This window comes from Lissotriton vulgaris, chromosome 4_1 (genome assembly GCF_964263255.1).
Source record: "Lissotriton vulgaris chromosome 4_1, aLisVul1.2, whole genome shotgun sequence".
Lineage (NCBI taxonomy): Eukaryota > Metazoa > Chordata > Amphibia > Caudata > Salamandridae > Lissotriton > Lissotriton vulgaris.
The window spans coordinates 1,678,006,569-1,678,021,538 of NC_141691.1; the positions used below are offsets into that span (position 1 = coordinate 1,678,006,569).

General features: G+C 48.2%; 1 protein-coding gene across 2 annotated transcripts in view; it reads left to right on the forward strand.

Annotated features, from left to right (window-relative positions):
- WWP1 (WW domain containing E3 ubiquitin protein ligase 1) overlaps nt 1–14,970 on the forward strand; it is an 866,202-nt gene that overhangs the window by 1,115 nt on the left and 850,117 nt on the right. The window lies entirely within an intron of this gene.

The following is a 14,970-nucleotide window of genomic DNA, read 5'->3' on the forward strand; positions in this document are numbered from 1 at the left end:
AAGTTCACAAGCAGCTAAAGGTCATTAGACTCCAGAATGCACCAATGTCGTATCATATGCTGGTGGGCCCCTTTAATACCGCAGAGTCAAAACAGCCATGAGGCTTTTAAGGCACTTTAAATATGTGAAGAATTCTGAAATTGTCTAATTATGTTTTCAATAAATGTCGGAGCCGAACTTGTATATTTAATGTTAGATATACCTGAACTTATTTGCTCAGTAGATGGTTAAGGACGGGCCCTTACCGGAAGTTTAAACAGGATTTCATTTGTAAAATATCCTGCAATTGCCACGCATGCGCAGACACTTCTCAAACTTCCTTGGGCCTATTTCCACTCGGAGAGGGGTGGGTTGCGCAATTGTTTTAATTGCAGAAATTAAATTCTGGCGCCACGAATTATACACCTTATCCCCTTGCCGGGTTGCAATTTGTATTTCAACAAAGAACACAAGCTAGTGATTTAGTTTGTTAATAACACCCGTTTATTGTTGGGGAGCCCCTTAATATTGGTTGAAGGGTGGCGTGCACTTGTGAAAACATATCTCAGAGCCGCCCTGGGATTACTGGCCTGTTCCCGTAAATCTGCCAGACAGCTTGCGCCACACCACTGCGCCTCGTCTGCTGGCAGTGAAAGTCCTGGGGGCTGCTAGTGTGCACAAAGGCCAAAAGAGAGTGAGCGAGTGTGATTCAATGTGTTAAATTAACTGAGTGGGCAACTAAGTCGCTATTGAGTGAGTGGCTGAGTGTATGAGAGAGTGAATGGTTGAGAGAGTGCGTGAGACAATGAGTGCATTGTAGAATAAGTATATGAGCGAGTGATTAAGTGACGTGAAACGCAAGGCTACTGCCAGACAGCGCAACCGCTCCGATAGTGCCCACAATTACGCTAATAGCCTCGTGGTGCTTTCAGTCGCAATAAAACTTTCACACAGGCGCGCCACAATCCCACTGTGCACCGCAAGTAAATGCATAAGGTGAGAGGGGAATGCAGCAGAGAAATCAAGTTTTACCCCTCCGTCCCACCCGGTCTGATCATAAACTGCATGCACCAGGGCAGGGGTGGAGGCAGCTCTTTCACCAGGCAGAGGGGGCGGTAGAGGCCTCATTGGGTAAAATGGAGCAGGAAGCTCACCCCTGTCACCCGCGACGTCCCCAACAAATGCCCAAGTGAGAGAGATAGGGTTACGGGTAGTGAGGGCAGGGGAAAGGGTTCACTGAGGGCTGGCTTGATGCACCGAGGGTCGGAGGGGGTGGGGGTGCATAGTTATTTTAATTGCAGAGTTTAAAAGTTTTAATGCAGATGAAGGCGTGTTCAGTGCGCGTGAGTGTGAGAAGCAGGCAGGGTCTCGGATGGTGCCGTGAGGGTGGGGGAGGGACAGTGAAGGCTGGCGCGAGTGCACCAGTGCAGAGGGGAGTGCTGGAGGGCGAGTGTGCTCCAGTGAGGGCAGTAGTGAGTTCTGGAGTGGTAGTGTGTTCCAGTGAGGGGTTTAGTGAGTGCTGGAGGGTGTGTGTGCTGCAGGGAGGGGTAGCCCTCTCTGGCGTCCCCTCTCCCCCTGTAGGTGATGCCCACGCTTACTGAGTGTTGGCAGCGACAGGAGGACACCCGCCACAGAAACGCAGCCCTCGGAGTCAGGAGGCGGATGGGGCCATAGTTGCCTGAGCCTCAAGGATCGGATGGTGTTGGCAGCACAGTCTGCGGCCTCCATACACACATGCAACACAGCCCAGCCCCCTCTGGGTGAAAGGAGGAGACCGCCAGAACCATCACACTGTACATACCGTGACGTGGGCCCCGAACACAGCACCAACAAGAGGGGTCGAGTTAATGAACCCTCCGTCCGAAGCAAGGAGGGGGAGGGAACGAAGGGGGGTCCAGGTACGGACCAAGAAGCTCAACACAATGGAGGAGAGGGAGGAGATGAAGCCATTCTTCCAAAAACAAGAGAGGTGGAGACCCCTGGAAATCCCTTTCCGTCAATGAGATAGACTAAGAGAAGTAAACACATCCCGATGACCGTCACTTGCTTGGCACAGTTGCAAAAATGAAACTAAGTGTGTGGGGGTATTTAAAACCAGGGAATGGAACGGATAAAAACTGCCGTTATTATTATTTTTTTTTAGAGAAGGGAAAATGAAGGTCGGGGAAGGTTACATTTTCAACGAGACATCGCTTCCTTCTTACCAGGAGATTACAAGTAACGGCGTATTCAACCACGGGACAGAGCAGCGGAGCAATCGCTACGTCCATCCCGGCAACGGAAATGCAATGACGAAAAAACAGCCCTGAAAGAAAGAAAAAAAAGAAAACACCCACAATTGGCCCACCTCTGCATGACGGAAAAAGGGGCGGGGCTTTAAAAAAAGACAAACGCCCACGAATCTGCTCAAGCCGGGTAGAAGACTGATTGACACACATCTCTTCCAATGGCTAGCCTCAATTTATGGAGCTAGCCAATGGAAGAGAGAGGCGGGTTCAAGCCCCAGTACTGAGAAACAAAAAATCTCGGCTGCGCAGTGCACGCTAGTCGAGACCTAAAATAACGTACAGCTTGATGGCCGTACTGTGCAGAATTTTGCTCTGTACACTTGCAAATCATTCGCTTATGAGGCACACTATTGCTACAAGGCAGTCCAATTCTTCCTTAGGTAAATTGTTGATTCTTATGGGACTTCTATCTGCAGATTCCTCACCTTAGAATATTCCCCATGCCTAAGACTGACCCTGGAAAATAGTACCTCAACATGCTGGTAGGAGGCTGCGCTCAGCGGTATGAACCACGTCAGAATTGATGTCACCGTTCCCATATAAGTGCCACCCCGACTCAATTACATCAGTTTCTTTCTTTGTGCATCTACCACGTGGATCCGGAGAGCTACCTCAGTCTCTTTTTACCACTCTTTTAGACTTTTCTTTTTAGTTTTTGTTGTTGTTTTTTAAAGCTTTCCTCCCAGTGTGCTAGGGACATGTCTCCCAACAAACCTACGGAGTTTAAAACATGTGGAGACCCACATTTGGTTTGCCTATGATGCCTTGGGGCAAGCCAGGAATATGAAGGCTGTATGCGATTGGGCGTTGAATCTCGGTCTGTGCAGTTGAAGGCTCCGTACTGAACCCAGTCCTGTGAGCGATTGCGTACCTGCAAATGATCATCTTTACGGCCCAAAAATTCTTTGTCCAAGTCTGGTAAATCCAAGAAACCCTATTAGTGTTCGTCGAATCGTTCTTCCCCTTCACTGCCCAAACAGGCTTCACTCCTGCATTCCACTTGTAGAGCTGGCGCCCAGGCCTGCTCTGTGCTACCCTGAGTACTGTGGAGCTGGAACGACGGCCGCTCAGGTTAAATAATTTTATGACGCTATGCACACCATCTTTGAGCCACTGATTTCCTCTCCCATGGTTTCGGGCCTCATGGAGCTGAGAGGGGCTCCTACTGAGTTACCGTTGGTGGGCGTGCCCCCAATGCCAGCCGGGCCCTATGTATTTGCCTCGAGACTGACAGTCACAGACGCTTCCTTCCACTCCAGATCCTTCCATTCCAGTGCCATCCTTGACGCCTCCGGGGACACTCGAAGATGAGCTTATCGCTGTTCCTTACTCCGAACCGGCGCTATCCTGGCACTGTCAGGCATCGATGCCAGAGATGTCCAGGCCCCACAGATCCTAGCAAGGACGCGGGATTCGTAGCTAGTGCTCTGTCTAGCCCTCTAGCTGGTGCCTTCTCTAAGCCTCTTTAGTGCACCCCCCCGTTCAGAACCGTCATCCAGTTGGCGGCAGGATAATGCACCACCTGCTGCAATGGTCTGCGATAACCTCAGATAAGTGGGTGCTTCAGATCGTGCAGGAGGGGTTCGCCATCCCATTTTTGGAAACCCCTTTGCTTTTGCCACTATCCCATGAATGACTGACAGAGGACCATCTTTCCTTGCTCATTCAGGAAGTTCAGGCCCTTCTGGCCAAAGAAGCCATTCAGAGGATGCCCACACCAAACATAGGGCGTGGTTGTTATTCCTACTACTTTTTGCTGCCCAAAATGGATTAAGGCTTCTGTCGTATATTAGATCTGCGCCCTCTCAACTACTTTTTGAAAAAAGAGAAATTCAGGATGCTCACATTGGCTCAGGTTCTGTCTGTGCTGTACCCTGGAGACTGGATGGTAGCGCTGGACCTGCAGGATGTGTATTTCCACTTTACCTTCATGCTGACCCAAAGGCGTTAATTGCAGTTTACCGTGGGATACGAGCATTTCCACTTTGCTGGGCTCTCTTTAGTTCTTAACAGTGCCCCTCAGGTCTTGATGAAAGTGATGGAGGTGGATGCGGTCCATCTGCGGAGGTCGGGGTTTCTAGTCTTCCCCTACCTCGCCGACTGGCTGTTTAAGACAGGCTCCTCCTAGGCAGTTGTTGCCCACTGCCAGACTATGACGGACCTCCTGCATCTACTGTGGTTCACTAACTATGTGCCAAAGTCACATTAGATGCCCCCTTTTATCGGAGCCATTCTGGACAGTGTGATTCCGCACCTATGCTCTGGAGCAGCGAATCCAGGATATTCAGACTATGATTCTGACATTTCACCCTCTATCCTGGATTTCAGAGAGACTGACTGAGGCTGCGGGATCTCATGGCCTTCTGCATCCTGATGGTGAAGCATGCCGATGGCACATGCGGGCTTTGCAGTGGGATTTGAAGTTGCAGTGGGCGCAGAATCAGGGAAATTTCTGACCTGACCTGTTAGACATATTGGAGGGAACTGCAAAAGATCAACAGTGGTGGCTAACAAATTACTGCTAGCACAGTGTAGCCCCCTCTCCCTACCCCACTCATAGTTGAAAGTGATGACCGATGCATTACTTCTGGGCTGGTGCGGCCACCTGGGACAGGTGGAGATCAGAGGTATAAAGTCTCTCTAGGAGTTTCATCTCCATATCAACCTGTGGCCGATTTGTTTGGCATTGAAAGCCTTCCCTCCATCTATCAAAGGAAGTCTGATTCAGGTGTTAACAGACAACACCACCGCAATGTAGTTTTGCAAAAAAACAGGACTGGGTTTGCATGTGAACTCTGTGCCAGGAGGTTCTTCACCTCTGGATTTGGCTGGAGTGCTGGATATCTTCCTGGTCATGCAGTACTTGGCAGGCTCACTGAACGCCAGGGTGGACAAACTCTGCTGTTGATGCCATGCAGATCACGAATGACCACTGCATCCGGAGGTGGCACAAGATATTTTTCGTGTTTGTGGTGAACCTTTGCTAGAACTGTTCCGTCTGCTGAGATTGCGGTGTCAGCACTTGTGCTTATTGGAGTTTCCAAAGGACAGATATACATTTTGTCTTGGGTGGAATATTGGCTTCCTATACGTCTTTTCCCCAATACCACTCCTGCCCGAGTTCTCAAGAAAATCAGTATAGACTGGGCCCAAGTCATTATTTTCGCTCCGGATTAGGCACAGAGGTTTAATCCTGTCTTCCTGAGCATGAGTGCTGGTAATGTGGTCAGGCTGCCCCTTCGGGAGAATCTCCTGTCGCAGCAAAAGGGAAGGGTCTTGCACCTGAATTTGTCGTCCATTTCTGCTTTTCTGTGGTTGATGGATCAACCGTCCCTATTCAGGTCATCTGTTGACTGATTTTCTGAAAGGTTTGCAACACTTGTTCCCTCCTACCCATTTTGTGATGCTCCAATGGGACCTCAATCGTGTCCTCCCTTTTCTCATGTGATTCCACTTTGAGCCCATACACAGCTATTTGCAGCTCTTCGCTATCAAAATGGTCTTTGTAGTGGCCATATATTGGCCAGAAGGATCAGCGAGCTTCAAGCTCTCGGTTTGCCCTCCGTATACCAGATTTTTCCCTGGCAAACTGGTTCTTTGGATGCATGCCTATTTTTCTTCTGAAACCCAAATTCAGTTTGCCAGTTCATTACTCTGCCCACTCTTTTCGCTCCCCGCTTCATCCCTCTGAGGAGAGACTCTATCACCTTGACCTGAAGAGAGCGTTTTCATTCTGCTTTGATTGCAGTGAGGACCTTTAGGTGGACTATCAGCTCTTCATCGGGTTCACTAAAGCGAAAAAGGACAAGGCTGTGCAGAAGCAGAACATCTTTCAATTAATTGTACTTTGCATTAAGGTCTGCTAAGCAACTTCCTGCAGGGCTTGTTGGCCCATTTCACCAGATCCAAGGCTACTACTACTGTTTGGCAGATGTGGTGCCTATCTGGAAATCTGCCAAGCTGCTTCATGGTCATTCCTCCACAAGTTCACAAAGCAATACTGCTTGGACAGTCAGGCTTCTTTTTGAGCCAATTTGCTAACCCACCTCTGGGAAGGTATTGCTGGGGTATCTATTCTAAGGTGAGAAATCTGCGGTTAAAAGTTCTATCAGAAGAACAAGTTGTTAACCTACGTTAATGCCCTTCATAGTAGAGACTAAACGCAGATTCTTCACCCTAAAAATCCCATTAGATATTGCACGCTGCTCAAAACATTGGTTTTGACGTGGCTCAATGTTTTTGGTGTGGAAATAGTCCTAAATTAAACTGATGTCTGCTCGCCAGGGTGGTGCTTATATGGGCACCCCAACGTCACTTCCAACGTGGATGACGCAGAGCCGAACGACGCCACCTACTGGCACGCAGAGATACTGCTCAATATTTTCCAGCTCCAGTCCTGAAGCGTGGAAAATATATTCTAAGGAGAGTAATCTGCGGTTAGATAGTCTGCATGAGAAAAAGAGTTGATAAAGAAGATAAGTTACTTCTTCTTTAAGTACAGTTTAGGCACGTTTGTTTTACGGGATGACATTTTTTATTTTTAAATTCTTTTAATATAGGTTCCATATAATGTTATCCTTTGGAGCATATTAATTTACCTTCAAATATGTAATTTTAAATATGTTAGTAACTGAAAATCCGATTGTAGGAATACATTTAATATTTTGTTTACATTACAAACTTTTAGAAACATTCTGTAGGGTTGTGACATCCAAACAGGCCCCTTCCAGTGTCCACAAGGCTCTCTCCAAGATGGCACATAATTAGTCCAGAGTCCTATCCTTTCCCCGATCTAAGACAAAACAAGTTTTCTGCCTTTTTAGGTCTCACCCTGGCGAAAGTGCGCGAAAGCGCACTCTTGCCGCGAGACTATAGTCGTCGGCTCAGCCGACAACGAGTGGAGACAAGAGATGGCCACGTGCAGCATTGAGAATCATGGCAGAGTCTGATTCCAACGCGCGCCTTGGGATTGGGTCGCGCGCGTCGCCGCGCGCCTAGGGATTTGGTTGCGCGCGTGAGCTTCTACAGTAGACAGCTCACGTCGCGCGGCTTGTATGTTTCAGTTTCGTTTTTACTCGTTACTCGTGCGTGTGGCCGGTGGAGAGGAGCAGAGCGTCGGCGCCCGCGGAGGCATTGCTAAGCGCAGGGGGGAGACAGCATCCCGGATACCAGCACGTCCCCACGAGGTAGTGACCACCCTGTTGACTTGCACAGAGGAGTCGGAGCCCACCCTACTGTGAAGCGCTCTGACGCCTTCGGGTAAAGTCCGCGCTATATAAAAACGCATAAATAAATAAATAAAAATCCTCCACGGCGGGGCCGCATTCTTGCACGCGCTCTGCCCTCCTGGTCTCCCCACTGCGCTGCTCGCTCTCAACCCCCCTTTCTTCTCCGTCTCTACCCCCTCTTTCATTCACTTTCTCCCAGTTTAACTCACGCGCCATAAATCTGGAAAACGGCCTTTTGAGAAAAACTTCCATTTGCATAGTCTATTCATCCCTACGTGCGCTTCAGACGGTAAAGTAACGTTTATATAGCGCTTACCACTCCTTTCTGGGGCTCTGAAGCACTTGGCTACACTTGTCACTTTTTCCTCCTGTGATGCACTGTTTCCTACCTCATGTATTTTGTTTGCTCACAATTACCACTTTTACCTCATGTAACTTAACGCCTGCTTTTGCAATTTGTTCACTTGTAATTTTCTGTTCCTATTGTGAAGCGCTCTGATGCCTTCGGGTAAAGTCTGCGCTATATAAAAACGCATAAATGAAATAAAATAAAAGACAGATCGCACCCTGCTAGCTCGTATCCCTGCCTGTGCACGGTGGTGACACCGTGCACTACCTCCAAGTGGCCGGCGGTGGGCCAGTGCACGGGTGGAGCATGGTACACAATGCGGACTTGGTGCACTGCCACCCAGCCTGTGCCGTGCCAGCCCCCTGCAGAGCATGCTCCATGCCCCGGCAAGCACCTGGGAGTGCAGTGCTGCTGCACAGCGGGGGCTCAGGACACTGCCTCCTTGTTTACCTTCTGATGGTGCCAACTATTTCTTAAAGTGCAGTCTTGAGATCACCGTTTGCACCTAGTTCAGTTCTGTCACTTCAGCGAATAAACGCTGGCATTTCCGTTTGATTGAACATACGACGGCGGCGGCAACCAGCACTAACTGTGGTGATTTTTGAAACTAGATAAAAACAATACAAAGTGTCCCACTATCAGGCTTTTAAATGAAAAAAAAGTGTTTCTATTTAATAAATAAAAAGTGTTGTTCCTCTGTCCAATTACAGACTCATTAGAGAGAAACAATTGAGAAATCTGACATTCTCCCACACAAACCATGATGTAACACTAAGAAATGCCTCAAAACATTCCCTGCTCTGTCCTGGCAGCCCAGATATGGCGTATCTGCTAGTCTCCTAGGAAAGGGGTACGTCAGAAACAGGAAGTGGGCTGAAAGGCAGGCGTGTGAAACGGAATAGACTGCGTAGGGCAGAGCAGTCAGCTGCTGCAGAGAGCCCCGCCGACCGTGCAACAGTGTGTGAGGCTCTGCCAGGGGCACAAACCTGCTGCAGCTGGCAGGGCTATCACTGGAAGCCGCACAGACTGAGGCTGGCATGGAAAGTAAGGCGCTTATCAAACAATCCTCCAAGTTAATGAATATTATATATTTTTTAAAGTGGAAAGCAAGGCAGCACCGCGGAGAAAACATAAAGCCCCACTTTATAAATATCCTTGTGTGACTTAACCACCACAACGTATCCGTTTTTTTTAGACTTGTAAGTTACACACACTTAGGTCTACTCTGGTCTAGGACAAGAATACATCTTCCTTCCATTAACACGATAAACTATGGTTGATTTCCACGCAGGTCACACTCACATCCCAAAACAATGCAAGGGCCAAGAATATAACGCTGAATCGTTCTATCCTGGGTCCTCTTCTATTTCACTGCCCCTTTAAGTGCATCCCACATAGACCAAACTACAAGGCATCGCCCTTCCAACAAAGCGTAATCTGCGGGTACATAGCAGTCCTAGACACATTTCAACTAGCCTTACCAGGTATCAGCCGGATCCCCCGGCTCCCGGTAGTTCTGTGTGATGCTGTCTAAGTCAAATGCCCGTCCACCTTGTGATGGGAAAAGTAGCTTAGACATGGCCGAGCATGGCCCTGCGGGGGCGAACGATACGATTTGTTTCCTGGAAAGGATGCTCTTTATAGAGTGCATAATAATTGGATCTACATTGCAGATCGTGTCCCAGGGCCAAATGTTGATGTTCTCTAGCCAAAGCTCTTTGTGGCTCTGCATCAATGTGTAATCTTGTTTAAATCAGCATGCTTATAACAAGCATGACTAGCACTCTATCTTACTGCCAACTTTGCTTAGCATAAGCAACAGCTAACCATTCACAAACAATGTTTATATACCAATTGCAAATTAAAAAAAATAATTAATGCAAAGCATTGTCATTTACAATGCCAGTAACTCAAACTTTAATGCTGCGAGACCTATTGCATTGTAAATGCTTGTTTTGATAACGGGCCCTTGCTCACCAGGTTGTTTCATGGCAACATCAAGGTTGAGGAAACTTCACCTTTTTGACATGGTCACCCCCACTTTTTGCCTGCTATTTGATGCCATTTTGACAGAAGTGCACTCGGTTCCTGCTATCCTGGTCCTCCGTGCCAGATCATTTTCCTAAAATTGTACAATTGTTGCTCAGTTGGCAATACCTTTAGCACCCCTGTAAGTCCCTACTAGATGGTAGCCTTTGGTTCCTAGGTGCTAAAGAGGGTCCCTAAGGGCTGCAGTATGTATTGTGCCATCCTCAGGGACCCCTCAGCACACACCTGAAAGATCCCATTGCAGGCTGTGTGACGTAGTGCAGACAAAAGCGAAGACACAACACCTCCTGTGTGCCATGCCTGCAGACGCTGCATACAATGCATGCAAGTAACTCTCACAGCCCTAAGACATGGTGCATTATATTTCATGTGTTGACATATTTGCATTAGCAGATATGCCCCTGTGATAACTAAGTCAATTCATACATATTGCTAGTGAACATTATAGATATTACAAGTGAACAGGGAAGCCATCTTAAGGATATGTATTGGACACTGGTGAATATGAGCTTCCCAGCTACATGATGGCTTCACTGAAACCAAGGATATTTGGTATCAAACATCCTGTGTTAATAAACCCGCACTGATTTCAGAGTTGGATTTATTAATACATGCACCCAGAGGGTACCTCTAGAGGTACCCTCTGAAAACCTATAAGTGTGCTGCCTGATTGGTACAGTCCAGCCTGCCACCATACACTTCTGACCCCCTAGGAGGTGGGAGCCCAGCTCTCAGAGGTCTGGAACAATGCATGCTCTGGCAAGAGGTGTTTGCACCTCCTAGCAAGCAGCATACCAAGATCAGACGCTTCATAGCCTTTGCGGCCTTTGATATACGACCCCGGCATTCCCCAGACCTGGGAGATGCAACCCTCTGCCCTGAGGCCCATTTGACACAGGGACAGGCACAACATTCGAATGCAAAGTAGGCGTGGAGCACACCCAGGTCAATCACACCCCTCAGGTGAGCTGCCTGATGTGCCTCACTTTAGGGAAATTCTGCCATCTTGGTGATGGTAGAATTTAGGAAAGTCGGACAGGATTATGCCCACTTCCCACAGGAAGTGGTTATATTGGGGGCGTAGTGACCCCAAAGGTAGGTAGGCCATTGGCTACTACTCTCCACTCATCTAACTCCCCTAAATGTAGTATGTAGGGGGCTCCCTTAATCCAGAACTTCAGATTCCACTAAGTACAAAGAAGAGGAGGACACTGAAGAGCCAATCTCTGCAAGAAGTGAAGACTGTGGTGGCATTTTGGTGTCAAACCCTGCCTTCCGCACAAAAACTCGACAATTGCAGAGACTAGACACGTTCTGCAGATTTGCATTCTCCACAAGCTCCAGAGGGTTGCCAGCACTTCACCAAGCAGCCACTATCTCCCTTGGAATAGAGGAGCTTCTGGCCTGCAGGCACGCGCTGCGACGTCTGGTTTAAAGAAGCGGCTGTCCACCGGGTCCACCGAGAAGTAGCCTCCCAGGAGAAAGTCAGTGAATTCAAGATAGTCAGACCCCTTTACCGGCCAAGTCTGAAGAAGCCAGAATCTCCACTGGGCCCTCGTACAACCAAAACTTGTTGAAAGTCCAATCTGGACTCTAGTGACATCACTGACGATGAGGGACATCCGCTCCAAGAGTGCCTCAGCTGCCCGGTTGTTGTCGTCCCCCTTGCTGGCCCTGACCAACAGCAGTTAGCACCTTGTCGCGTGAGAGCCAGTCAACTAAAAATCCCTTTGCACACGAGCTGCCCGGCCCTGGCCTAAGGAAACCGACTGGTTCTAGGCATGTGAGCTGTAGATCACATGCTTTGCCTAAGATCACCATCTAGTGTTGGGTCCGGATGTTTGCACTTTGTTTTTCTGGAAGAAGTTTTCCCTAGTTACGAGGTAGGGGACTCCTCCCTTAGGTGATAGTGCGCATCAACTCCATCTTCAGATAGTTTTTTTTTCCCGCCATCTGGTTCGGATGTAACTCGCTGCGCTCCTGTTCGACGTCAATACTTTGGTCCTTCTCTGCGCGTATCACATTCACACTCAACGGTATTGTTTCCGATCGCGTTCCCCTTTTTTCGCGGATCGTGATTCCTAAAGACTATTTCGATCGGAGAGCTTGTGGTAGGCCGTCGGGCCAAGTCCCTGGTTCGACTCTCAGTCAATGGACCAAACTCCTTTCAAGTTCTGTCCTCTGTGCCACGCAAAATTCCTGTGCACCTACTTACACGAGGTGTGCAACTTGTGTTTGTCACCCGACCACAGAGAAGACCATTGCGACGCGTGCCGAGCTTCCCGCTCCAAAAAGACTATTTCCGATCGTCGAGCCCTATGGCGCGACATGCAGAGACAACAAACCGGTTCCATTCCGGACCTCTTCGGGTCTCAATCGGACGAGGAGGAAGGCGGTGAGCCCATCGGAGCTGATGAGGAACAGGAAGACATCTTCATTTCCGAACACAGCTCCGAAGAGGATGAAGACATCCTGCATGGACAATGTACCGTAAGTACACTCCCTTTCTCGCCCCACCTTTCATTTCCATCGAAGAAAAAGGCTTCGGGCCAACCTGCGCCATCGGGCCCCGTTGGGTGCCGAGAACAAGCTTCCGATGCCCCGCCTTCGGGCTCGACACCGAAGTATAGTAAAAAGCCTTCTCCCTCCGAAAAACCCCATGCCAAATCAGGCACTGAGCCAAAGACTTCGGAGCCGAAGAAAGTCTGGCACCGAACACCCTCCGTCTGCACCAAAACAAACTTCAGATCCCCAAACTCCGGCATCGAAACCATCGACATCGAAACATTCAGAGCCGAAACACGCGGAGGCGCTGAAGTCACCTAAAAAGCATGTTTTCGGTGATCCGCTTGACAAACCGTATCCAAAACCAATTCTGGTTATACACCCAAAGACTGGACAGATTACCACTAAAGTGCCTTCAAAGAGAGGTGCTACTACAGAAGAGGAATACCACATACCATTCAAGAGAACTGTCTGAACAAATCCTTCCCCTCCTCCTCTTCCTTCACCACCCCAGACTATACCTGTGCCAACTACACCTGAGCACTCACCACCACATACACACACACACCTGACAATCAGGGTGATGGGGATGATAATGATGACAAACAGCCTGGAGACGTGTGGGAAGACTATAATACTGATTCTCCCACTGACAATGACCCTGACATATATCCTACCAGTCCCTCTCCACTAGATCACAGTGTAGGATTTGTTGAATTGTTAAGTAGGGCTGCTACTTACCATGGGGTCCCGCTACATAGAGAATCCCTTGAAGAGGACTTCCTTTTCGCGACACTACACAACACACAAAAGTCTACACACATGTTGCCCATGTAGAAAGGCATGACCAGACATGTAGATGAAATTTTTAAGGATCCTGTTGGAGCACGCATCCTTACCCCTAGGGTAGATAAAAAATAGAAGCCTGCTCCATCAGATACAGTCTACATAAAGGGTCAACTGCCATTAGATTCATTGGTAGTTTCTAATGCACGTAAAAGGGCAAACTCGGACTAATGGAGACTCACCACCCCCAGATAAAGAGTCTAAACTCCTTGATGCTTTAGGGAAAAGGATAGCCTCCCAAGCTGCTCACTTCTGGTGTATTTCTAATACACAGGCGTTGCTAGCATTCTATGATCGTGCACACTGGGATGAAATGGAACCACTCTCCCAATTTCTTTCTCAAGAACACAAATCAGAAGCGCAATTTCTAATAACCAAATTAGATGCTCCCTATATGCTGCTGATAAATCTGCCAGAGCGGTGAACACTAGTGTTCTTTTAGGAAGACACGCCTGGCTGCGCATATCAGGGTTTAAACCGGAGGTTCAAACTTCCATATTAAACACACCCTTTGACAAGGAACACCTTTTTGGGCCGGTGGTAGACACTGAACTGGATAAAATGAAGAAGGACACTGAAGTGGCTAAATCCATGGGAGCCCTTCAGTCTCTGCAAGGGCATGGTTCTTTTCGTTGCTCCTTTTTATCGAGCAGGATCTAAAAATACTTCCTCCGACACTGCGTCCACCTAGAAGGGCAATAACCAACCCTTAGGTTCCAAGGGTATCTTTCAAGGCAATTACAGAGGAAACAATGGCATGAGCAGAGGTAGAGGTTCCAATACATGTACCTCGCCATCCGATACAAAACAGTGCCTTGCCCATAGTTCCCCTCCCCCAACCGCTTAACACCTGTAGGAGGACAACTGCCACAATTTCTTCCAAAGTGGCAGTCCATAACAACAGACAAATGGGTTCTCCAAATTATCAATTCTGGTTACTGCCAGGAGTTCATCAACACTCCAAACATTCCCCCAAAGTTGCACAGACTTTCACCGGATCACCTAGACCTTCTCAAGCAGGAAGTACAATCCCTGCTACTAAACAAGTCATAAAGCCCATACCACCTCAACATCAAGGGTTGGGCGTGTACTCCGTTTACTTTCTAATTCCAAAAAAGGATGGCGCTCTCAGACCCATATTGGATCTCAGAGAACTCAATATTTAAATACAGTCAGACCACTTCCACATGGTAACACTGACAAAAATACTGCCTCTTTTGTAAAAAGATGTTTTTCTTTCTACTCTATATTTAAAGGACGCCTACTTTCATATTCCAATCTATCCGGCTCACCGCAAATTTCTCAGGTTTGTGGTAGCAGGTCAACACTACCAATTCAAGGTGCTCCCATTCAGAGTCACCACTGCTCCTAGAGTTTTCACAAAATGTCTGGTGGTGGTAGTAGCTGCGCATCTCAGAAGACAAAGCATACATGTCTTTCCCTATCTGGACGACTGGCTCACCAAAGCCAGCACATATCAGTACTGTCGAAAGCACACTTCAGTAACCATTCAGCGGCTTCAACAGCTAGGGTTCTCAGTCAATGTGTTAAAATCACATCTTCAGCTAAACAAAGTTCAGGATTACCTAGGTGACAGTCTAAATACTCAAAAGGCTCTAACTTGTCCCAATGCAGCCAGAATTCGAAACATTCAGGCGCTCAAATTTCAACCCACTCAGTCACTTCCGGCTCAAGTGTTTATGCAACTACTGGGAATGATGGCATC